At 43.0% G+C, this 26,605-nt stretch overlaps 1 long non-coding RNA gene across 4 annotated transcripts; it reads right to left on the reverse strand.

The window, feature by feature from the left end:
- Positions 1-1,787: 1,787 nt before the first annotated feature.
- On the reverse strand, positions 1,788-26,536 carry LOC308483050. Of its 4 annotated transcripts, none has more exons than XR_013989558.1 (3): positions 26,371-26,536; positions 18,701-19,442; positions 1,788-2,100 (listed from the first exon to the last, which is right to left on the reverse strand). It is a non-coding gene; the product is annotated as an uncharacterized lncRNA (long non-coding RNA). The 4 variants fall into 4 exon arrangements; XR_013989559.1 differs by lacking the exon at positions 1,788-2,100 and adding an exon at positions 5,352-5,370; XR_013989560.1 differs by lacking the exon at positions 1,788-2,100 and adding an exon at positions 17,595-17,697.
- Positions 26,537-26,605: the final 69 nt, after the last annotated feature.

A 26,605-nucleotide genomic window follows, 5' to 3' on the forward strand; every position in this document is an offset into this window, starting at 1 on the left:
CTTCTATTGAGAGCCACACATCTTCAGGAGTAATCTTTGTGGAGGACACATTCCATCAGAAGGTGGGTTTGGAACCAGTGGGGTTGGGATGTCAAAATTTGGCATGTCACCTTATTTTTGCTCCCTTTCCTCTCTCTGATCCTCAGGACTCACCCTAAGCCACACTCCTTCCCTGGCCTATTGGAGCTGGGAAAGTCAATGTTATGCCCACCAGATTGTTGGACTCCCAACTCCCATCAGCCCCAGTTTCAATGGCCAATGGCTCCAAGCTGATGGGAGGCTGCAGACCAACAATCTGGAGGGCACCACGTTGGCCGCCCCTGCTTTGGAACAGCAGGGCACAAATGTTATTCTGTCATTTATGTAGCAGAATTCTTAATAATCTATTGCCCAGGCTAAGCATATTCAATTTCTTCAACATCTTCTCATAAGATTTGGTCTCCAGGGTCCTCACCATCATTGTCACTCTGTTTGGGACTAATTGAAGCTTGTTGATAACCTTCTCAAACTGCAGTATCCAGAACTGGTCATACCCAGTGCTTTTTTTCTTTAAAAAAATGTTTAGGGGTACTCTCATTTCCCTACTCATATCGAAATACTGCCCCTCAATGAGGCCAAACTTAGATTCACAAAATGTTTAGGGGTATGCGTACCCCTGTGTACCCCCAGGAAAAAAGCACTGGCCATATCAATCCAGGTATGAAGAGTTTAATAAACCATGTGATAGGCAGAAACTCAGCAGGTGTAGTTTTCACAGCACAGATGCACCATGGTGGGTAAACTTGGAACATTTTGTGCAAATGGATTATTTTTTTAAAGCTAGCTTCATCAGCAAAAGGAATGAAAGGGTGAAAAGTATTTACTTGAACATCTTTGGCTTTTCTGCACAGCGGGGGGTTGGGGAGGGAGCCGTGCAAATTAATGCATTGTTACATTCCTTCCCATGTTAAATAATAAGGGACACTCAGCAGAAAATGAAATGTAACTCGCTGTTCCAGTGTTGAGGAATTGCCTAGGTGGGGCTTTAAAATATGTCAGGCCTCTGCTAGAGACTGTAATAAGGTGAACAAAATGCTGTTCACTCAGCCTCTAGGAACGTATTTGTCTTGTGAATTATTCCCCACGGGCACCTGCAAAAAGTTTACCACCCTTATTATGATTTGCAAGCAAGAGTGAACGAAATATGAAGATAACACAGGCCAAAGAAGGTTCCAGGACACTGAGGCCTGCTCTCTGCCCTGGTCACTGATTCCCCTGATGTTGAGCTGTTTCAATCACGACGGCAATCGCTCACCTGTCAAAAGTATTGATCGGTGGTGGCTTAAGGTCCCGCGTAATGAGCTTGCATGCTTTAATTGTTTCAATATGGATCTTTTCCCTTCGCTTCCTGGAGTTATTAAGGCCATAGGTATAACAAATATGGTAATTGAATGTATAACGCTAGACGACAAGTCACCACGTCGTACTTAAAAACAGGGCGAAAACGGATAAAGCAGAAATATCACTTTTCATTCTAGGGTTGTTGGACTGAGTTATTGGTGTATGGCTACATATGGTGCAAAAGTACTCTGTACAGCTGTGGTTTCCCAAGTGGGTGGTTCTGCCCCCTGGGAAGCAGTAGGATTACCTGGGGGGCACTAAGAAGCAAGGGAGGAGGCAGGGGGCACTGGAGATGTAAACAATCACCAGATTTTGCAAAGCTGGCATCACTGGATCCAGTTCATCAGTTTTGTTGAATTAATTAAATTACATAGTTTTAAATGGATTTTTAATAAATGTGCAATTCATTGTTAGTGTTTTGAATTTTATTGCGTCATAATCTTCCTTAGTGGGTTGTGTAAACCGATATTCTGAATAATGTTATGTATAGGATTGTGGGGAGGGAACTGGGGATGAGTTTATGGAACCAAGGGGTTGTGGCCCCCCAAAAGTTTAGGAATCACAGCGCTTGACATTTCCCTCTGGTAGCATCTTTCCTCCATCAGGAATGCCATCCACAACATCAGAGGTTTGCTGATCTGCTCATCTTCCAATGGGATACATGCTGTCATCTGCCTGCAATACCCTTTTGCACGCTGTGTAGGGCAAACAGACCAGTATCTGCAAGGGAAAGAATAAATGGTCACAAATCTGTCACCAGAAATGGCCAGTATCCAGAATCTGAGGAGTAGGGAGAGGGACATTTCAGCCTCCCAGGAGGCTCTGTAACTAATCTTTAAGTGGCCTTCCTTGAACAAGGGATTGCAAAAGGAGACTGAAACAAAGAATTGCAATTTGTCACAGGCTCAATGCCGTAGTTGATAGTCAGTGTGTTGGACTAGGACATGGGAAACCCAGGTTCAAATCCCCACTGTGCCATAAAACTCACTTGGGCCTGTCACTTTCTCTCACTCAGACTAAGCTACCTCACAGAGTTGTTGTGAGGATAAAATGGAGTGGTAGTGGACTTGTTTTGTTTTATTGACCACGTTTATGGACAGCTTCAAAGCATAAGGCCATCAACGCTTATACAGTGGTACCTCGGTTTAAGAACAGTCTGGTTTAAGAATGATTCAGTTTACAAACTCTGCAAAACCGGAAATAGTGTCCCAGTTTGAGAACTTTACCTCAGTCTAAGAACGGAATCCGAATGGTGGAAGGCCACCAGTGGTGGGAGGCCTCATTAGGGAAAGTGCACCTCGGTTTAAGAACAGTTTCAGTTTAAGAACGGACTTCCGGAATGGATTAAGTTTGTAAACCGAAGTACCACTGTATCAGCTTCAGGTGCTATTGTGAAGAGATGGTAGAAACTTGTTACTTTATTATTTTCACCGCATACTGCTGAAAACAAGTCTATTCCTCTCTGCCAATTTTGGCATATTAACTTCTTTACATTTCACAAGCAGTAATTTATATGGATTACAGGGAGTCACATCCAAGCCCTGTGCTGCAATTTACATTGTTGACATCTGCAGGTCACCTTTTCCTGTTAACTCATCTGAGCCTCTGGGCCCAGGGATATATTTTTCCATTTGAATTACAAAATTAAATGAGTGCCGAGATAAGTAAATAAATGAAATCCATGTATTTCGTAATTTCCCATGAAAAGAAAAAGTGAGGAAAATATTACACTTGGCACAGTTGGATCTAATGCAACATTAATCTGATCTTACAAAATACATCTCTTTTATTATTATTATTTAATCTTTGAGGAGATTGCCAAGACCTTGAAAATCATGTTTTTTGGATGGGGGGGGGGGGAGGAGAAGGAGAGAGAGAGATGATGATGTGGAAATATGTACATTAAAAACTGTGCTGAATAATCTCAGTAAATCTCAACACACCAGTCTCTCCTGGCCTAACCTGCCTCACAGGAATGTTGTATGAGTTTAAAATGCAATTTCCCCCTGCTCAACAATTTATAGTCATATTTCATTAATACATGGATACAATGTTATTATAGGCTTAAAGTTCATAGTATTAATTTGGTACTGTAGCACTTTATCATTACTGGATCATTTGTGTGTTCTATATTTTTATGAACAAGGATGATCCAGTTTTCTTTCTTTTAAAAAGTGTCACATGGGAGAGAAAATGAGCGTGTATTTTGTGTGTATGTGTGCATGAGAGAGGGAGGAAGGGAGAGGGAGACAGACAGACAGACATGTATGTCACCTTGAGCTCCTTGAGGAAAAGAATATAAATAAATCTTTATAACTGGGGAGAGAAGCTTTAAAACTGGGAGTAGCTTTTATGAGCTACTATGGATGGGGAAAAAATTAATTCAGCAGCATTTAAAGGCAAACCTAAGAATTCTGAAACAACATGTGAATTGAGGCAAAGTGATTGTAATGGGTTTAGGGGTTGCTCGTGCGTAAGTTGCCGCCACTCCTGGCTAGGTTACCTGGTTAAACCCTTTCTGACTGAACAGCCTCCAGCATCGTGACTGTCTCAGTCGCTGGCAGAATCCATCAGTGGGCGTTTCTTAAACTTCTTCCAGCACAAAAGTTCCTTGACGCCAAGTCTCCTCCTACTCTCCCTGCACAGAAGTCTTCTGTGCAGGGAGGGTGTGGGCAGCGGAGTACCCGTACTCTCTCCGCTGGTCTCCGGCGAGGAGTCTTGGAGCCTCCTCTCCGATTCCCCCATCTGCCCCCCTTCTCTACTGGTGTTACGCTGATTTCCTTCCGCAGCGGACGGGCTGCCTCTCTCCCTACTGGGACCCTCTCCGCCATCCCTCTGGAGCCTTCCCTCCGCCTCTAGCTCTGATGGCAGTTCCCTGACAGTGATCCTTTGAAATTTACACTTCCTCCCATTTTAAAATGCTGTTCTCCAGCCAAGCAAATGCAAATATCAGAGTGAAATCTGCCTGAAAATGCATGTACTGTAATACTGAAACTGACATACAAAAATGCATTCTATGAGAGAAAATTCCTTTGCAAAAAATGTGCATAGTAGGTTAATTTGGATATACAAAAAATGTGTATTAGGAGAAATTTGCACTAAAATGCTGATGGGTTTTCATAAGGCCATTTTTAAAAAAAAAAAAATAATAATAATAATAATAATAATAATAATAATAATAAGGAACTGGTGTGTAAATGTTTAGAACTGAACTTATGGCTGGAGCAATCAGAAACTGAGAGAAGCTGAAATCAACAGATTCTCCTGACACTGCGACCTATACACAAAGAGGTTGCCCACTCCCAATACACATTTACTCAAAAGTCATTTCCACCATGTTCAGTGGTGCTTGCCTCCAGGAAAATGTACATTGGACTGCAGTCCTAAGTATGGCAAACCTTTTGCCAGACTAGGTCCCTGTTTAAAATGACCTTTTAGCCACCTCAGTGTATATGACTCCTCTGATTCACTCTCCCTCTTCGTAATCTCTTTGGAGGCAGTCTGAAGAAAGCTAAGCACCCTTCTACCCCATTAGAGCCAAAGGAAATTCTACGCGCAGTTAAACATTCCTACTGATTTCACACCGATGGCACATCTGACTTTCTCAAGAGTGAACTCCAGCCTTTACATTTACGTGTCCTGGCGACAGACTATAACTAGGCTCTGTGCACATATATTTAAAGCGGATGACTTCCCCCAGATGGTCCTGGGAACTATAGTTCATCACTCACAGTGCTACGATTCCCAGCATACTTAAGAAACTACAGTTCCTGGATTCTTTGTGGGGAGGGGAAGTCATGTACATTAAATGTGCTTCAAATGTATGATGTGTACCCCGCTTATGAATTAGATTCGGGGGGGGGGGAGAAATTACTTCTTGTCCCATGGGATGAACAGCCCTCTGGAAGTATTTCTCAGAGTGGCACTTAGGAATAAGCCTGATGCTTGCCTGCTTGAACAGAGCTTCAGTATTTGTTCTCACTGGATAATCTGGGGAGACAAAGCAAAGCCTCAAAATAGTCAGTCTCCCTAAGGGCTCACCTCCCTTCCAGTCCTTTAGAAAACAAAAAAATGTTAGCATCCCATTACACATGGCACTAGGACATCTTGCCAATGTGTAAAGTGCATTTTAGAAGCCCAACTCACATCATAGACCATTGTGTGAAGAGGTGGGTGAAGTAAAATGCCAGCCATCTCTCAATTCAGAGTCTCTTTCTTAAGGTGCGCATATATATATATATATATATATATATATATATATATATATAATCTTGGGGAGATGAATTAACTGTGCAGTTACTGCTTCCCTCAGCCACCAACCTGCCTAATCATGATCTCTGGGATCTGGTGAAACTGAAAGCAGCCACTTATTCAAACACCTACCCACCCCATCCATTGGGCTACTCACATGTCCATCAGACACATGTCCATCAGAAACTTGATTGGTGAGGGTTCATGGTGTCACCCAGCTGCAGTCGAGGAGTCTAGGGAGCTGCTCAAGCAAGTCAAACTGTTTGTCCATCTAGCTCTGTCTTGTCTAAACTAACTGGTAGTGGCTTTCCAGGCTTTCAGAAAGGAGTCTCTGCTCATCCTACCTGGAGATCCCAGGGATTGAACATGGGACCATCTTACATGCAAAACAAATTCTCTCCCAGTTAAGCTACGGCTCTTCCCCATTCTCCCTACAATTTCTACCATATTTCCACCTCCCCCTATTGCATATGCAGTTCCAGCTGTGTTTATTTACATATTTATTACATTCATGCCCCATCTTTTCCTCCAAGGAGCTCGAGGTGGCATACATGGTTTCCTATCTCTGGATTTATTTTCTTTCTTTTTTAAATAATTTTAATTTGGTTTTACAAATATAAAATTATAATAATACCAGAACACACATCCACAGTTAAAAGATTCCTCCGAATCTCTGGACTTCCCACCTTCTCCTCCATGGGTTCTGTTGATAAACCTTTTTCTACGGCATCTTTTCCAGTAATCCATTTTTTTTTAATAACTCCATTATCTCCATAGTACTTGTTACATTTCAAGTGTTACTGCAATCCTGCTAAGGTTTTCATCTGCTTACAGTGGTCTCCAAGATAAATTATATTTTCCCCCCATTCCCCCATTCTTTTTTGAAGTTTTGGTCTTTTTGGTTCCTTAGCTTTCCGGTCAGTTTTGCCCTTTCAGCATAGTCCAACGGTTTAATTTGCCATTCTTCTCTGGTAGGGACTTTATCTTTTCCCATCTTTCCTACCTCTGCATTTCATCCCCACAGCAATCTTGTAAGGTAGATTAGGCTGAAAGGCACACTGACTGGCCCAACGTCACTCAGTGAGTTTTCTGGCTGCAGGATACAGAAGGGTGTGTGAGTGTGTATTGAAATGATCCTACCATACAAAGGTAACATTTGCACTTGATGCTCCGCCCACTTTTCCCTGTGGCCCCACCCACCACTGGCTTGTGCCCCAGACGGGAATATGGGCCCCAGGCTGAGAAATGTTCTCCACCCCTGTTCTGGTGCTTCTAGCCCCGCTGCCTCCTGTTTTGGCTTCTGGGCATCAGAGCATATTTTGCAACAAGACAAAACACAAGCGTGACTCCTCTGCTGGCTATGGAGCCAGTGCCGAGTTCATGTTGGTGCCAGTGATGAGCATCCAGCAAATCTGTTGATTTCTCCCTCTGGCGGAAATGCCGCCCAGCTTTCCTCCCAAGCCAGGCTTCAAGCTGTTCGGTAAGATGTTCCATCCTGAAAATGCCGGTTAAGAAGCAGAGAGGAAAAGTCCTGTGATTAACAGGAGAGGCTTAAGGCTTCCAAAGAGGGTTGGCTGAACACACACAAGTGCACACTCATGCATGCTCAGGGCTTTTCTTCTTACAGAAATGTTAAAAGGATCTCTCCTCCTGAATTTCTGATTCCTCCTCCCCTTTCCTGAACTCAGGGGGACAGTAATTGTTTTGTTGTTTTTCCTGAGAGGCTTAATTCTTATCAATAAATTATGGAGTTCCTTCCCCTCTCTGGCTGTTTCAGTCTTAAATTCCTTTCTTGTAACTTCTTGGGATGAGCTTACAAGTGTTTCCCTTTGGCTAGATAACACACAAACACTGCTCCTTCTTCAGCAAAGGTTGAAAGTTTATCGTCAGCTTTTCTCCGCATTATAAGAGGTCTGAATCACAGGCCTCTGCTGCAAAGCCACAGTTGTGACTGGAGCACATGGGAGCTTTCCTCTCCATGCAAACATTGGGCATGGAGGAGGAAGTGTTCTGGACTGGCACCAGAGCAGGGGGCAAAGGGTTAAATTGCCTTCCCTGCTTCCCATGCTGGGTCCACTCTGCAACTGCTCCCCAATGCACTATTTCCAAAATAAAAACCATGCACTCACTGACAAACAGTATGATTTGCATCACATGCTATTTGACCCTGCATGTCTTTCCAAGCGCTGGCTGCTACCAGAGGGAACCTGCAGCCCTTCCAGATGTTGTTGGCTGGCAACTCCCATCAGCCCTGCCCATTGGCCATGCTGGCTGGGACTGATGGCAGTTGGATTACTGCTTGGGGGGGGGAATCTGTTTGTAGCCCACTTGGCCTGGAAAACTGTGAGCATAAAGAGACAAATTTGCGGGTGGCATAGAGTTCTTTCCTGCAGTTATCATGGGTAGAAAAGAAGCACACATGTGTGGAAAGGGCAAGGAGTAGTGATATGGTCCAATGAAATTTGTTGCTCTGTCACACCACAGCCACAGGTGATGAAATGTAGTGTAGCATGCAGCTATGTTGGTCAAAAAGCCACAGTTCCATGATACAACAGGTACTGTGGTGTGAAAGGAAGATTAGAAAATGGGACAGCAAGACTAGCTTTATAATAGGGAAACTAACAAGATGTTCCCTTTGTTTGAATTCACCCAAAGCCAGCCCAGAACCTGGTCACCAGAGCTATTTGAAATGTGCAGCCTCTGCGAAGTGGTATATTCAGTATGAACCAGACATTATACTGAACACACCAAGGTGGGTGCCTGCAATGCCACTTCCCAAATACATTCATATTCAAATAATGTGTGACCAAAGATTCCAGCCAATGCTTACTATATCTATGGGGGGGGGGGTTCTCTCCTTTTAAAACTCTTGTATCACAGATCTCTGCTCTTAAGCAACAAATATTCTCAAGATGTACACTTCCCATTCCCGCTTGTGTGACCATATTTTTTATAGGATCTTCCCCCTTGGCAATTCAGCCAAAGGTAGTCAGTTGCCTGACATGCAGCAACCTGCTTCTGGCCAAGCTAACACATCGGATTTCACACGACTGATTATGTTTTTGTCAAAGCTGCAAAAACCAATCTCCCCTCCTGTCATAGGTCAGGCAGCTTTGCTTTCTCCAAGGAAGGGGAGCAGATGGAAAAAGCTTCCGGATGACCACAAAAGGTTTGCACAGCAACAAGTGGGTTGCATCCCTTGAAAGCTGCTTCTCTGTGTCATGACAGTGAAGCTCCAGATTTGAGGTTTCTGCCCCACATCAATAGACCTCCACCCCGACCCGTTCATGCACCTGTGATGTGCTTGCCCCTCACAGCGTAAGTGGGCCAGGTCAGCAGCGCTTCCAGGAAGCTGCCATGTTAATTTCCCACAATGCCCTTGACACATGACCTCAATCTAAGGAATTGTGGGAAATTAACTTGGTAATTCCAAGACCCATATGACTTGCACAAAAACATTGCTTAATAGAGGGAAAAATAGGAAGCAGCCTGCACCAAGTCAGCTCATCAGTCCGTCTAGCAATGTCTCTCCAGAGCTTCAAAGAGAAAGAAGTCTTTCCCAGCCCTACCTTGAAATGCCAGATTTGCTTAACATTTTGTATATGATGGAAATTGGATCGGTTAGCAGTGGTTTCTGACATATTTTATTTTATTTTATTGCTGGAACAGACACACATACACACACACACTTGCAAGAAGATTTTTTCTTAATCCTTTGTCTTTGCATTTCTATTGCTACATTTCTAATTTAGATTGCAGTCATCATATGCAATATCAATTCTTCCTAGCTTTCTGCTTTTCCAAGAATCCCAGCGGGGGGGGGGGGGGGGTTGGAATCTGGGAGTCCTCCAGTGCCAGACTCAAAAGCACAACCCTTTTCACAATCTACTCTTGGCACAGATTAAGAAACCATCCAAACTGGATTGCTCAGTCATTTAGCGTGACTGCCTATCTAAAGTGGCTACCTCAGAGGCTCACCTTAAGAGAGAATTCCTTAAGAACTCAGTCTATTTCCAGAGTCCATAACTTTCATTTGACCAGGAAGGCTGTAAGTTCTCTGCTAAGCCTTAGTTTACCTCTTTTTCCCTATAGTTAATCAAAATTTCATTAATATGTATTGTGTGAATATGCACATATTGTTCTAGCCCTACACTGTTTCACAGGCTAAGTACCACAACTGAAATGAATGACCCCTGTGCAGGGTAGGATAGCGGTTAGCGTGTTGGGTTCTGATCTCCCCTCAGTTATGAAGTTCCCTGGGTGACTTAGGACACTCGGCCATCTTTCAGCATAACAGAGGTGTTGTGAGGATAAAATGGGGAGGGTGCAGATGTAGCCATCGAGCCTCTTGGAGGAAATGTGAGAGTACACACCTAATAAGAAACCTTCCATCTGTGGCGTTTTCCCATAAGGAAATAGGAAGGTGCCTTAATACCAGGTGAGATGATCTGCCCAACTGACCCAGTATTGGTTATTCCCGTTGCTGCCTGGATTCAACCCGTCAGCTTGCAAAGGCTGCGCTGTATCACAGGGTGATGATGGTCCCTTCCCTGACAGTTCCTAGCAGACCATGCAATATATTAAATAAATCCTTCCTATGGTTTTCTTTGTTACATTGCCAAGATCTTGCAGGAGCAGCAGCTAGATGCAAAACAGGTTAGGAAGTATAATATTTAATCTGTTACTGTGCATTATGCTTCATCTATCAAACAGAGTGTGAACGAACCCAGCTATCTGTTTAATGAATGCATTCTGAAAGAATTCGGATCCCGCAGAAGTGCATATTTTGTAAAGCTGTCTGGCTATGATGAATCGAAACGATGCAGCTTATTATTAATTAAACCCAAAGATCAGCGAAGCTGGTGATGGCTCTTTGCATACACTCTTCACTTCAGTGAGTCCTACTGTTTACTTCCCAGGCCTTCTAATGAAATGCCAGAATTGCTGCATATTATTATTTTTCCCCATTAACAAATAAATTTGAATGGATCCATCCTAAATATTCGGGGGGGGGGGAGAGAATATCTTCATTACAGAAGAAAAATATCAGGCAATTAGCCTGGAGGATGCTGCAGGTGACACAGTTGTGACATTAACCAGCTCACGTGTATAAGATTTGCAAAAACAAATTTCTCTGCTTCCCACCTTTCTAAAGAATTTTAAAGGGTTTTTTTTGAATGAATATAGATGTATTATTTGAAAGAGCATTATTCACGGTGAGATCTTTAACTGCAGTGTGAAGCCAACTTAACTGTGGCCTTGGAACTTCCAACGTACATAGCACAGGGTCAAATGCTGCATCAGCCACTGATGTCCCACTGGTGAGTCAGACAGGCAGCCCATGTTTAAAACATATATTTAACAGCACGGGCTACCAACTTGAGTAAAATATTGGGGTGGGTGGGCAGGTAAGCCCCGCCCCACAATATCGATCACCTGACACAGTGCACACACACCATTTGAATGGCACTGGCCATCAACTTGGGAAGGGGTGGCCCCCTTAAATATTTTATTGGGGGGGGGGGACAAAGACCCCTTGGCCCCTAGGAGTTCGCTCCTGTATAACAGCACATCCTAGGAACATGCCATTGCTCTCTGCTGGTGTGGAATAATGGGGCAAATTTTACTCCTCCTCAAATTAAACTAAGATGTCGGAAAACCTTTACCCCTCCACCACGTCAGATATGCCCCCCCCCCCTACAAAGCCTCAAGTGACTCTGTTCTATGCTGATGAAGAATTTACCTCTGCCCATCTCAAAATGCTCCACTTTTACACACTGCAAGAAGTGTCAAGAGTGGATGACTTATAATACAGAATGACCACAAACGTTTCTTCTCTGTGCTTGTTCAGTGCCATTATTCAGGTTGTTATCGACTTCCGGAGGCGGCGCGATCGGCAATGGCTGCCCGATCCTTGTAAGGAGAGGGTAGCTCCGCTGAAAAAGGGTCGTCCGCTGCGGCGAAGCGGAGACCCATTAAGGAAAACTACAGGCGGCAGCAGCCTGTAGTCTTGGGACCCGGCGGGCGCCAGAAGCAGCCCCCAAAACGTTGAAGGGACCCCGTAAGGGGCTCCGGATCGCGGAGGGGGTAGCGGCGCTGTGGGTCGTTGCGCAATCAACGGAGCGAAGCCGCGTTGCTGTTGCCGGTCAGCGCTGACCTTTCTTCCTGCAATCTTCAAATTCAGAAAAGCTGCAACTCGTGAGTAATTTGGACTTTAAGTAATTTGGACTCTAATTTGGACTCGTGAGTAATTTGGACTTTAAGAATTTTTGGAGACCTTTAAAATCTTGAACTTGGCTGAAAGCGGAGTGACGATAAACAGGAAGCCCGTCTTCCGCTAACACTGAACTTGAAAGCAAAGAACAGGAGGAGTGGAGACTAAAAGCGATGCTTTAATCAATTGCTGGCACCTATTTAAAATAGCTAAGGGCAAAGAGATTTTAAGCTGTTTGCTTTTGGACTTATTTGGGAACAAGGATATCTTTCTTCTGTTGAACCAGTGGATTACAAATTAAATAAGAATCCCAGGTGCTGGAGCTGCCTGAGTAATTGAGCATCAGTCTGCAACATTGGATACTTTGAATTTAGACTTTGAAACATTCTGAGCTGGAACTTGTTATTTTGAAACATCTGCAGTCTAAGCACTGTCTGAAATACTGTTTTGCCTTACATATACTCTGTAAAAATTTAACTTTGTGGAGGTCGTTGGATGTTGAATTAGAGCTATAAATTCGAATTGGACTTGACTTTCTCCCTTAAGACATTTTAAGCTCCCTCTAGAGGATTTCGGACTTACAGCAGTGACTGTGTTTTACTTTCCTTTTCCCGGCCTTCTGTTTGACTGTTGCATCTGCGCTTCTACATTCTCATGGGAACAACTCAGTTTGACCTTGGCCTTTAGATAACTTTGGAATGAGTGGAACAAGGAAAAGGGGAAGAACCAAACAAACAACTTTAACTTTATCTGCAGCCTCACAGCGTAGATCATCTGTGCCTGCTTTGCTTTCCACTTTGCCTCCTGAGACAGAGGCGGCCTCCCTGTCACAGGCAGGGGAGGGAGAAACGGAAGAATTACAATTGGAAGATATGGCCTCAGGAGGGAGTGCTTCTGTTTTAGATAAAATTTTTGAAAAATTGGAGGCTTTGGATAGAAAGGCTGATTTGCAAACGGCTAAAATTGACCAGAATACAGAAAGTCTGAATAGATTAACTGGACAAGTTGCACAGAATGTCCAATCCATTGGAGAGTTGAAGGAGGCTGTAGGTGAAAACCGGAAATTGGCTGAGGATACTAGTCAAAGACTGGGAGAATTGGAGAAAGAAGTTAGACCACTCAGCAAACAAGTTGGAGAACATCAGATTCACTTTTTGATGACAGAGCTGCGGAACAGGGAGGCCAACTTGAGGATACGGTCAATACCAGAAGTAGAAGAAGACAATTTAACTGAGTTTTTGACCAAAGAGCTTTCCAAGTTTTGGAAGTTAGAGGAAAAAGATTTTAAAATAGTATCTGCTTTCAGGCTTGGAAGATTTAGGAGGAAAGAGAAGCCCAGAGATTGTTTGATTATATTGAGATCCAAGGAGGAAAGGGATAAGATTTTGGGCCTGCACTACGGGAAGTCACTGGACATCTTGGACAAGAGAATTGAAATTTACAAGGATATCCCTAAACAACTGTTGGACCTTAGATCTGACTACACGGAACTAGCAAGATTGTTGAGGAGCAACTCAATTATCTTCAGGTGGGAGTTTCCTCAAGGATTATCTTTTACTTTCAGAGGGAAAAAGATCAAAATTAGAACATTGGAGGATAGAGACAAGTTTCTGGGAGCCCACGGAGAAGATCTTCACAAAGGACTTGGAGTACCAGGGCCCGAACCTTCAGGGGAGCCTGCGCCCTCGGATCCTCAGGGACAGGAGAACAAGGTACCACCCCAGCAAGAATAACCAGATTTATTCAGGATGTCTCTGCAGCTTCTGAGCTGGAATATAAATGGCTGCAACAGTCCGGAGAAAAGGAGAAAAATCTTTCACATTTTAAAAAAAGAACAATTGGATATTATTTGTTTACAAGAAACACATGTGATTAGGCTCCACAGAAAAGTGTTAATAAATAAAAGACTCGGTCAGGAATTTATATCTTCTGACATAGTCAAAAAGAGAGGCGTAGTGATTTATGCAAAAGAGAGCCTTTCACCTAAATTTCTGTTTAAAGATGAAAATGGAAGAATTTTGGCAATAGAAATACAACATCAAGGAGAAAAAATTTTAATATTAGGAATTTATGCCCCAAATGAAGGAAAATCGGATTTTTATAAGAAGTTGCATGAGACTATGCTGGATTATCTGGATTACAACAACATCATCATGATGGGAGACATGAATGGAGTCGTATCAACCAATATGGATAAGTCACAGAATCAAAATGTTACTAAAGAGGGAAGACTGCCAAAGACCTTTTTTGAAATGACTGACAATATGGACTGGATTGATATTTGGAGAGTGAGAAACCCCCTGGGAAGAGAAGGAACATTCTTCTCTGAAGCCCAACTGACTTGGACAAGAATCGACCAAATATGGATAACTAGAAGTCTGGCACCCAAGATTAGAAAGGTGGAAATCTGCCCAAAGACATGCTCCGACCACAATGCACTGAGAATGGATATGACACTGATCCCAACCGGCTCCTTTAGATGGAAGATGAATGATGGCCTGTTTAGAGACCAAGAGATTGTAAAGAAGGCCCAAAAAACTCTAAAGGACTATTTTGAGGTTAATATGAACACCAGGGTGGAAAAAAGAACCATATGGGACGCAAGTAAAGCTGTGATGAGAGGGTTCCTGATACAACAGAACACCATAAAGAAAAGATCACAGAATGAAAGGAAGGACAAAATTTTGGAAAAAATTAAAGAGCTAGAGAAGAAGTTAAGATCTAACCCAAAGTCTCAGCCGATTCTACGAGAAATTAAACTTTATCAAGCACAATATTCTAAATTGATAAACCAGGAAATAGAATGGAAGATTAAAATAATGAAGCAAAAAACTTTTGAATCGGCTAACAAATGTGGAAAACTGCTAGCTTGGCAGTTGAAGAAGAGACAAAAACTAAATACGGTAACAAACCTAGAGATTGAAGGAAGAAGCATTCAGAACCCTGGAGAGATCAGAAAGTGTTTTCAGAAATATTTTAAAAAGTTATATACTCAAGGGCCACAAGATGAAATTGAGATTAAACAATTTTTGGAGAAAAATGGATTAGCAAAGCTGTCAGAAGAAAACAAAACAATTTTGAATGGTAAAATAACACGACAAGAGATTGAGCAGGCCATCCAGAACATGAAACAGGGCAAATCGCCAGGGCCAGATGGGCTGACCTCCATCTACTATAAGACATTGAAAGACTACCTGATACAACCATTGTTGGAGGTCAGCAATGAAATTATGGAGGGGAAGAAGGCGCCGGAATCATGGAAAGAAGCTTTTATCACATTGATACCAAAATCGGAAAGTGAAAAGACACAATTAAAGAACTACCGTCCCATTTCCCTTTTAAATGTGGATTACAAAATATTTGCAGATGTTTTGGCACGTAGATTTAAGAAAGTTCTAAATGAAGTAATTCATAAAGACCAGGCAGGCTTTCTCCCAGGCAGACAAATGTATGCTAATACAAGGAACATCATAGATATATTGGAACTTTTGCAAACAAACATAAATACTAAAGCAGTTTTAATCTTTATAGATGCGGAGAAGGCCTTTGACAACATATCCTGGAAATTTATGAAAGGGAATTTAAAAGAAATGGGAGTGGGACGGGGGTTTGAGAATGGGATTGAGGCAATATACTCAGAACAAAAGGCTAAACTGATAGTTAACAATGTGGTTACAGAAGAGTTCAAAATTGAAAAAGGTACACGACAAGGCTGTCCGATTTCCCCACTATTATTTATCTCGGTTCTGGAAGTGCTCCTGAATATGATTAGAGGGGACCGGCTGGTGGAAGGGATCCAGGTCGGAGCGAAACAATATAAACTTAAAGCGTTTGCAGATGACCTAGTTTTGACATTACAGGAGCCGGAATCTAGTACGAAAAGAGTATTACAACTGATTCAAAACTTTGGTCGAGTGGCGGGATTTAAATTAAATAAACAAAAAACCAAGGTATTGGGGAAAAATTTGACAGATACTGAGTCGGAACGGTTTCAGAGGGAGACAGAGTTAACGGTGGTCAAGAAAGTGAAATACCTAGGGGTAAACATAACAGCAAGAAATCTGAGTTTATTTAAAGATAACTATGAAAAATGTTGGTTAGAAATTAAGAGAGACTTGGATAGTTGGTCAAGATTAAAACTTTCTTTGTTAGGCCGAATAGCTGCCATCAAGATGAATGTATTGCCAAAAATGTTATTTTTGTTTCAGACACTACAGATTGTAGACAAGACAGAGTGTTTCCGGAAGTGGCAGAAAGATATTTCTAAGTTTGTCTGGCAGGGCAAAAAGCCCAGAATTAAGTTTAAGATATTAACGGATGCAAAAGAAAGAGGGGGCTTTGCCCTGCCAGACCTAAAGCTGTATTACGAAGCGGCAGCTTTCTGCTGGCTAAAAGATTGGCTACTTCTTGAAGATACGGATGTATTAGATTTAGAAGGTTTTAATAATGCATTTGGATGGCATGCATATTTATGGTATGACAAGGTTAAGACAAACAAGGCCTTTAAGAACCATATTGTCAGGAAAGCAGTATTTAATGTCTGGATAAGATACAAAGACTTATTGGAGAATAAAACTCCGAGGTGGCTGTCACCCCTAGAGGCTAAGGCCCGAAAAAGAGCCAATATGGAGGCCAACTGGCCAAAATATTGGGAGATATTAGAAAGAGATGGTAACAATTGGAGATTGCAGAGTTTAGAGAAAATGAAAGATAAAGTGCGGGACTGGTTACACTACGCTCAGATTAAAGAAGTATTTAAAAATGACAAAAAGTTAGGATTCCAGGTGGAGAAGTCAAAGCTGGAAACTGAACTGTTAGAACCTAAGACTAAAGTACTTTCAAAGATGTATAATTTGTTGCTGAAATGGAACACACAAGACGAAATGGTCAAATCGGTTATGATAAAATGGGCACAGGATATTGGGCATAATATTATGTTTGAAGACTGGGAAAGGTTATGGACCTCTGGGCTGAACTTCACTGCATGTAATGCTTTGAAGGAAAATGTAATGAAAATGATATATAGATGGTACATGACCCCAGTTAAATTGGCTAAAATATACCATTCGTCTGATAATAAATGTTGGAAATGTAAGGAAAATGAAGGAACCTTTTTTCACCTCTGGTGGACTTGCCCGAGAGTGAAGGCCTTTTGGGAGATGATATATAATGAGTTAAAAAAGGTGTTTAGGTACACCTTTACCAAGAAACCGGAGGCCTTCCTCTTGGGCATTGTCGGCCAGAGTGTGTTAAAGAAGGACAGAACATTTTTCATGTACGCAACAACAGCAGCAAGGATACTGATTGCTAAGAACTGGAAAACTCAAAATCTACCTACGTTGGAAGAATGGCAGATGCAGCTGATGGACTATATGCAACTAGCCGAGATGACCGGCAGAATTCGAGACTTGGGAGAAGAGAGGATGGAAGAAGACTGGAAGAAGTTCAAGATTTATCTGCAAAAGTATTGTAATTTGGCCGAATGTTGATTAGGATGTCAGAGTAGAAGTAATTGTCTACCACTAAATAAGATTTAAGTTTAAACTATATGTTAATGATCAAATTCAAAATTACGAACAAAATGATAATTTGTTTGGAAACAATTCTTTAACGATGCAGGTGTGTGCGGGAGGCGTGGGGGAGTCCAAAGCAATGATGAAAAGATGTCAAATAATTAATGTTATTTGTTTAAATATGTTTATGTATTGAAAAACTTGAATAAATATATATTAAAAAAAAAAAAAAAAAATATTCAGGTTGTTATCATCACCACCATCTTTATTAAGGGCATGTAGGCTTCACCCTTTAGCCAAAAAATGCTCTAATATGGTTCCTGCCTTCAGGCTCACAATCTAAAAAAGACACAAAGACAGGGTGGCTCCTGCCACACAGTTCTTCCTTCGAGCAGCTGACTTGACTGCAGTTACGATCCTCTTTCCTCCCTGATATCAGTGGCTGTTCTCACTATCTCACCATCCCACTACCATCACACCCAGGAGCAGAGATTGTGACAGTATCCAAACCAGGAGGGTAAGACACCAAAGTGTTGGTGAAAAACGGGGGCGTGGGGGTTCAAATCAGTTTATAATGGCTCCATGGTCAACAGTTGATTTGTTCTACCAGGTGTAAATTTTTACTCAGTTTTAAAAATGCCTTTTATTTTTCTCTTTCTTCCTTGGTGGCGCTCTCCCCCCCCCCCCCCCAATTCCCTTGTTTCCAGAAGGTCATTTCATTTTTCATTCTCCTTCTCTGAGCAGATCTCTTTTCTTTAATTTTATTTAATTGATGATAACTAATTGGCTCCCACTTTGGGGAAAAGTGCCATCAGAGCCTGCTGGGTTTTTAATTTTTCCGCCTTCCTAAGTAGCATCTCAGGTGGAGGTCTGGAAATTAAAACCTCTTTTCTTTTCTTTTTTTAAAAAAGGTAATATTATGGTGAAGGTTATTAACTTACTTGTGAGCTCCCTATTTTGCTTCTCAGGTACTCCTCTCTTTCACTTTGAGTACTATCTGCTGCTATGAGCCCCTTTTGTGTAAGAACGTGTCCCTATATAGCAAGTTCCAGAGTCAAAGGAACTGCAGCTCAGCAGGAGACTGAGCTCCATTCATTTGGGTCTAAACAGAGACAACATTTAGACAAATGCCTCTGAATACCAGCTGGTGGGAATCACAGGTGGGCCGAGTGCTGCTGAGTTCATCTCCTGCTTGAGTGCTTCCTACAGACATGTGGTTGGCCACAGAATGCTAGACTAGATGGGACATCGGCCTGATACAGCAAGCTCCCCTTATCTTCTTATGCTTGGATCAAGAAGAGCTATACTGAACAAGACACAAGAAGGAATGCAAGAGACTCACCTGAACTGGGCAGACCTCTCTTCTCAAAAAAGGTGCTCAAAAGTAGAGTGGCCAAGGGTCCTACTTTATAGAAGACAGTCCTCTGTTTGAAGGAATCCTTTACTTGAAGAGCTGTCCTGTCCATGTCCGGTTTAAAGTTAAGGAACCACAAGAAGGAAGAGGTGGGGCGGGACTTGAAATTGCCCAGTTTTGGGGGCTTATCCTTCTATTCTATTGCAGACGTGCTTCCAAGTAAGCCTGCATTTTTTGCTATTGCAGATTACGAGAACAGTATGCGCTCTCCCACCTATGGTGCTGAAGATGGGAAAATTTTCCCCACTTTCGTTTTCAAAACAAAAAAAAAGCCCTTTCTGGTGTGGATGAGTTTCTGTCTAGAGTGAAGCTTTTGTGTTGCCCTCCAGTGCCACCTTGCTGCCCATCGCAGCATCGTTTATTGCTTTTTCAAAAGACTCCTTCAATTCTTCGGTTTCTGCTCTCTGCCACCAGGAACTCTTTCCCGTGACAGAAAGCCCTTGGACCACCCTCTCCCTCCTCAAACTGGCCCTGTGAGACAAGCAGTCCCACTTGCTCCCACTTGCATCTTGCTCCTCTTGCATCTCCTGTGATGGTTCTCCTCGCGTCTCTTTATTGCAACCTCCCTTACAACACCCCTGTGAGGTAGTATAGGCTCAGGTGGTAACTGGTCCAGTGAGACTCACAGCAGCGAGATCTGTACCTGGTTCTTCCTGGTGATGGGCCAATGCTGTAATAATAATAATAATAATTTATTATTTATACCCTGCCCATCTGGCTGGGTTTCCCCAGCCACTCTGGGCGGCTTCCAACAAAACACTAAAATACAATAACCTATAACCTCCATCTTTCTCTCTCTCCTTTTTATATCCCACTCAGAGCCATGGAGACTGAGGGTGCTGTATGCAGTCATGGTGAGAAATGTATTCAGAATAAATCCAGGCCAAGCTTGAGGCAAGGATGGTGTTTGGCTGTTGAATATTAGGCACTTGGAGTGGAAAGACCTGGGTTCAAACCCATGCCAAGCTATGACACTCACTAAGTGTCCTTTGGCCCAGTCTCTATCTCTGAGCATAGCCTTCCAATGACCTGCAGTCCTGCCTCTGAATAAGGGCTTCCCAAACTTGGGTCTCCAGCTGTTTCTTCAGACTACACCTCCCATCATCCCTAGCTAGCAGGATCAGTGGTGAAAAATGATGGGAATTGTAGTCCGAAAACAGCTGGAGACCCAAGTTTGGGGAAACCCTGCTCTAAAGGATTGATTCCTCCTTTACTTGCCACGCAAATGGGCCTTTTTATAGCCCCATTGTAAAGTCCACCCACCTCACACCCTTCCTGGGGTCCTGGATCATGCTCTACTCCCTGCTACATTTTTGGAGATAGGCAGGTAACATTCAGCAACGTCTAAGCGAATTACTAGAATCAGACAGGAGCTAAATCACAACATTTTCCCAACAGGATCCCCATCAGTCCTTGCTGGAAGATGGTATTTACATCCTCAGTAAAATGTTCCTTTGCAGATGAGCAATTGTTACCCTAACCACTGCAAAGTGGTCTCTGGATCTATTTTAAGCTGCATAATGTACTATTCAATATCCTTTTGATTATGGCAGAGATTTGAGCCTTTACTTGAAGAGCATGTCCCTGTGTGTAAGTTTTGTTGATGTGAGTACTGCAAATGTATTATTTACGACAGAGAAAAGTCCCCCCACCCCCGCTGCCTCCTTTCGCTGTTTAAGGCAGCGCAGGTGCTTTTTGCAAGACCCTTTGCTGTGTCTCAGGAATGACTACAGCTCCACCTAGTGGGAAAGCATGTGGGCATTCTTTCCTACATCCTGTTATCGCCAGTCTCTTATGGCAAAGGTTCCCCATGTTTTAAAATGGATCTTGTTTGTGCATATTTAAGGCTTGTTCTTTTTAGGAAGCAGAAAATGGAGGGTGCTGTATATTTTGGAGTGAGCTCAAGGAGATTTAGCAACAGCTCTGAAAGGTTCCCACTGTCTTATATCGTTTATTAGAAGAAGCAAAAATAAGCCACACCTCAGTGGGACTCCAAATGCTTGCAGGCAACCCCCGACTCTTAAAAAGGAATCTTCTGTATCTAGGGCAGATTTCAAAGTCATCAAAAGCCTTAGCGCACAGCAGAATAGACTTGATAATAACAGAAAGTGGGATGGTCCCAGTGCAGATAGAATAATAGAACTGTAGATTTGGAAGGATATCTCTGCTTGAAAATCTCTAATGAAGGAGAGTCCACAATCGCCTGAGGGAGTCTCTTCCACTGTTGAACAGCTCTTACCATCAGCAAGTTATTCCTGATGTTTAGTGGGAATCTCCTTTCTTGTAACTTGAAGCCATGGTTCGAGTCCTACCTTCCAGAGCAGGAGAAAACAAGCTTGCTCCATCTTCCATGTGACAGCCCTTGAGATATTTAAAGATGGCTATGAAATCTCCTCTCAGTCTCCTCTTTAACAGGCTAAACACATTCAATGCCTTCAAGCGTTCCTCATAAGGCTTGGTTTTCAGACAGCTGTTGCAGCAAAAAACAACCACCACAATGCAGTGGTGTGGCTAACTTCTCGCCCTTCAGATGTTGCTGGACTACAACTACCATCATCCCTGACTAGTAGTCATGACAACCAGGGCTGATAGGATCTGGAATCCAACATCATCTGGAAGACCACAGGTTCTCCATCTCTACTCCAGAGGAAGAGTGAGCACCACTGCCTTCACTCTGATTGGTTCCAGGGCAAGGCTTCCAATGAAGAAAAATGAATGATGTTGGCACAAGCTGTGGCAGCTCTTAGGAGTTCTGTTGCCACTGGTGTTAAGTTTGCTACCAGCCTTACACCCTTTCACAGCCCCCTCTCCCAATGTACCAAAGTGCTCTTGGGTTCCTTTGCTTTAATTGAAGTTATAGCAGAGTTTAAAGCTTGGAAGCTGGAACTATCCAGTCCCACCACCAGCTGTTCTGTCTCATTCTTGTGACAGCAACATTGCTTTAAAAAGGTTAATAAAACACACAAAGGTCCCACTGATAAAAGGGAGAAAAGGTTCTTTACCTGCATCTTCTTCATATTTACAAGAATGGCTTTGGATTCTAAACTCACGTGGTGAGAGCTAGTTCCATGGATGCCTCATTCAGAAGAGATAGAGTGATAGATAGATGATAGATAGATAGATAGATAGATGATAGATAGATAGATGAGAGAGAGAGAAGGAGAGAGTATGTGTGTGTTTTGCAAGGAACCACAAAGTGTATTTATCCCTATCCATTGGTTTCAGCCCTGCCCTCTGCTGAATGGAGGCATGCAAGTTTGCTTAAAATCAACAAATGTCACCTTCACCTTTGCTGCATGCTAAACTTTTCTTTGCAGGGCATTTAGCTCAGCTCTATTTATTAACAATATACCCACGACCTAACCATGTTGACTCTTGCTCTTGTTGTTGTCCGCCCCGTCCCCCACCGCCACATCATTAAGTTTTGCAGATAGAGGGTTAAAAACAAAAACTTCACAGGTCATTGCATTCATAGGAGGATCCCTCTCACATGCACAGACACCATCCTTTAAATCTCCTTCTCCTTTGTGGCAAAATGCAAAAGAGGATATAATCTGTTGGGGAGCTGGAATCTGAGAATTGGCCTCCTGAGGTTTGATCATGGTGCTGGAGATGAATGGAGATGTATCAACTCTGGCATCTTAAAGCTATGTAATTTGCTGTGGGAGAGAGGAAGGACTGGTGGATTCAGTGGAGGATGGGACAGAGACCTTTCAGTTTCTATTAGGGATGAGAATTCAGCCAAGCAGGCAGGAATAACTCCCCAAGTCCAAGAACGAAAACAAGGACTGCAGGTTCTTCTCCCGTTATAAAGACTGAAAGAGCCAGTTGCCATCAGCTGTAGGATACAGTCCCATTAAAAACGAGGATTCTCAGGAGGAAACTTCCCAGGTGAAGAGAGACAGGCATGCACAAACACCTTTGCTGCATCATATATATTTTTTACCTACCACCATGCAATTTGGGGAAAATACCGCCACTGCCAGTGTAAAGTAAAACCTGTCAGTGCCCATGGTACCTTCCCAATTCTCCCATTGCAGATGCTATTCGCAGTCTCCCCCTCTTTTTTAAAAAAAGGTTTTAAATTAACATTTAAATTATTTTCAATCCTTTCCTTGACTACATTTCCCTAATAATCATTTCTTTCATGATTGCGTCCCTCTCCTTATAATTGTAGCATCCCTCCCACTTTCTTTTGATTTCCTTTGATGCTCATTTCTCCCTCCATTCTTTCTTCAGTGAAGCTTAGCCCTCCTCTTGCCCTCTGGATCTAACTCCCTTCCACAGGTTAGTAGCTATTGATCCAACCATTCTTTTTCATCTTACTTCAGAAATTATTAAAGACTCTGCTGCTTTTACCTATCAACAGCCTCTTGGACTTCAGTTTTGTCCTATTCCTAGGTCAATTGTTTAACTCCCTTTTCTTCTCATGCTTTCCCATCTTATCCTTTTCTCTCTAACTCATTCCTCCTTCTGAGAGGCATTTGTTTGCCTTCTGTGAGGGCAGGAAGCAGCTACTCATGATTGTCATATGATCTCTTGTTTCAGAGCCAGCATGCTCTAGTGGGTAAAGTGTTGAACTAGTGCCCAGGAGATCAGGGTTCAAATCCCCACTCATCCATGAAGCTCACTGGGTGACCTTAGGCCAGTCACTGTGCCTTTCAGCCTAACCTACCTCACAGGTGTCTTGTGGGGATTAAATGAGGAGGTGTAGAACCATGTTTGCCACTTGGAGCTCCTTGGAGAAAAAAGTGGGCTATAAATACATAAAATAAGTAAGATGGTATCCTTCTTGCACCTGAACAAATCATATGCATGGGTGTGCCAGAGGGTGAATGCTGAGGTGAAGGCTAGGCAAGGGAAACATTCTGGCCCATATCATAGATGCAAAAAGGACAGAAGGCCACAATGGTTGTCCCAGACTGAGACAGGATTTTGGATCTAAGGAAGGAAAAAGGGAATGGGAGTACAAGAGCAAGAGAATCTTGTTTGGATGAAGCTATAGAACAGAGGGTGACAGCAGCCACGAAATTAAAAGACGCCTGCTTCTTGGGAGAAAAGCAATGACAAACCTAGACAACATCTTAAAAAGTAGAGACATCACCTTGCCAACAAAGGTCCGTATAGTAAAAGCTATGGTTTTCCCAGTAGTGATGTATGGAAGTGAGAGCTGGACCATAAAGAAGGCTGATCGCCGAATAATTGATGCTTTTGAGTTCTGGTGCTGAAGGAGACTCTTGAGAGTCCCATGGACTGCAAGAAGATCAAACCTATCCATTCTTAAGGAAATCAGCCCTGAGTGCTCACTGGAAGGACAGATCCTGAAAACTGAGGCTCCAATATTTTGGCCACCTCATGAGAAGAGAAGACTCCCTGGAAAAGACCCTGATGTTGGGAAAGATGGAGGGCACAAGGAGAAGGGGACGACAGAAGACGAGATGGTTGGATAGTGTTCTTGAAGCTACCAGCATGCGTTTGACCAAACTGCGGGAGGCAGTGGAAGACAGGAGTGCCTGGCGTGCTCTGGTCCATGGGGTCACGAAGAGTCGGACATGACTAAACGACTAAAACAACAACATAGAACAGAGAGGAAACAAAAGGGAATTGCTATGAACTCCTCAGCCCCTTCAGGATCCAGCATGAATTTGGCAGCCCCAAATGGACCAGAAAGAGGAGGAAGACCCATTGGCCCATCTAGCTCAGTATTGTCTACACTGGGTGGCAGCAGCAGTCCAGGAGGTTGCCCCCCCCCCCGGGCCGTCTGCAGAAACCAGACTCTGAATACCCATTCAGTACAGATCATTTTGAGTGGAGTCGTATTCTCCTGCCAGGGAAAAGAACGCTGGTGGCCGTGGTCCAATCCGCAACAAATTGCCTTTGTTCTTCCAATTAATTTTGCCTTCCACTTAGTGTGCAGCACATGTATAATTAGCTCTCCGAAATGAGAGGGAAATGTTGTTCTGGAAAAAAGCGTATGAAATACCCCAAAGAGACCGTCCAGCCGGCTCTCCCCAGTGTTCTCCATCATATCTGTTACCACTTTAATTACCAGCGAGCTGCCTTGTTTAAAGTTATTTTATGGATGAGGCCTTCCCCACTATTAGGAAAGCGGCAATGTAGAAAAGTGGTGGGAAGTGTCACAGAAACTGCATTTTTCTGTATGGATCTGACATTGTGCATGTGCTCCCTTTAGCTGGGTCAGAAAACCCTGTGGTGTGAATGTCTGGATATAACATCCTTGTGGTGGGTGGGCGTGGGGAAAGAAATCAAAACATAAAACGTTTCTATTTGGAAAAACCTTGGCTGGCGTTTTCAAGTGTTTTACTTGAAAACTCAAGCAGACCAGTTATTCCCTACCTTTTAACATGCAGTACATCTGCTATATAGGCACTGTGGTGTAGTAGTTGGACTAGGATCTGGGAGTAGAGGGTTTGAATCCTCACTCAGTCATGAAGCTCATTCAGTGACCTTGGACCAGTCACTGTCCCTCACTCTAACCTACTTCATGGGATTTATGTGAGGGTAAAATGAGGATAAGGAGAACCATGTACACCACCTTGAGTTTGTCCTCCTCTATCCTCCCCATCAGAATGCCAAGTTAACCCAGTTTCTGCACCAATGAAAGCTGCATTCTAACAGCCACAGATTTTGCCTGTAATTCTGGGAGATATGTGCTGCTCATGTCTCCTAATCTAAGACTCCAACTGTTTCAGTTTCCTTGATTCAATTCTCTCAGTTGCAGCAAGCTCTAGAGAACATCTCAAAAACATCCATTCTTCCCCCACTTCTGCTCTTATTGTCAATTGTCAGTCTAACAACTGTTTTAAACACAAACACACTCCCCCATGTCCAACTGACTGGTACAAATTTATGGGAATTTAGGACTAATGTTAGCTTTCTCTCAGATTCCCTTTTGTCCTCTTCTTATAAAAGGTTTTCAGAATTTTCAGCACTGGACTCTCTCGGCTACATCTTTGTTAATAATCTCACTTCTGATTTTATCCTGCCTGCTTTTAAACTGGCTGGATACATATTTACTACAGTCTTCCTCAACCTGGTGCACTCCAGATATTTCAGAGTAGCACTCTCATCAGCCCTGGACAGCTCAGCTTAGCTAACTGGGACTGATGGGAGTTGGAATGGGGGTTACCAATGTTGTGCCTTCCAGATGCTGTTGAACTACAATTCTCATGTTGGCTGGGGCTGATGGGAGCTGTAGTCCAACATCTGGAGGGCGTCACATTGTCCACCCTAAACTAGAAGATGACAAATTAGATGAGGTTTCATTTGCTACATATATATTTCACCTTCATCCAATGGCATTCAGGGTTACTAAAGCAAACACAATTTTTAAAGAGTAGATTGGTGGCCTCTTTAGATCTAGATGTTGTGGGACTCCAACTCCTATCAGCTTCAGCTACCATGGCCAATGATCAGGAATGATGAGAGCTAGGGGTTCAACAATGTCTGGAGGGCACAGCATTGGTTATCCCAGTTTTAGATACTGATGCAGCCTACTCTAGTGATTCCCTCTCACAATGGAACAATCACAAGTTCTTTTTAAGCTCCTGATCATTCCTGTATCACCACATCCTTACCTGCCCCATGTCACATATGATGTCAGATATGGAGTGGGTAGATGTGATTGTGGGAAAACAGCTACGGATCAGGATCCGTGCCAGGCCAGATTGGCCCACTGTCTGGAGGCTCCCTATCTTTATCCTAGAGCTCTATGGCCTGTTCTGTCTTCCCTCAGGGTATCCTGTGTCCTGGCTCCTATTTGAAGATCATTGACTTACAGCATAATTGTTGCCAAGATGTTTATTCCAGAAT

The sequence above is a fragment of the Podarcis pityusensis genome, assembly GCF_964106645.2.
Source record: "Podarcis pityusensis genome assembly, chromosome: 8".
NCBI classification, from domain to species: domain Eukaryota; kingdom Metazoa; phylum Chordata; class Lepidosauria; order Squamata; family Lacertidae; genus Podarcis; species Podarcis pityusensis.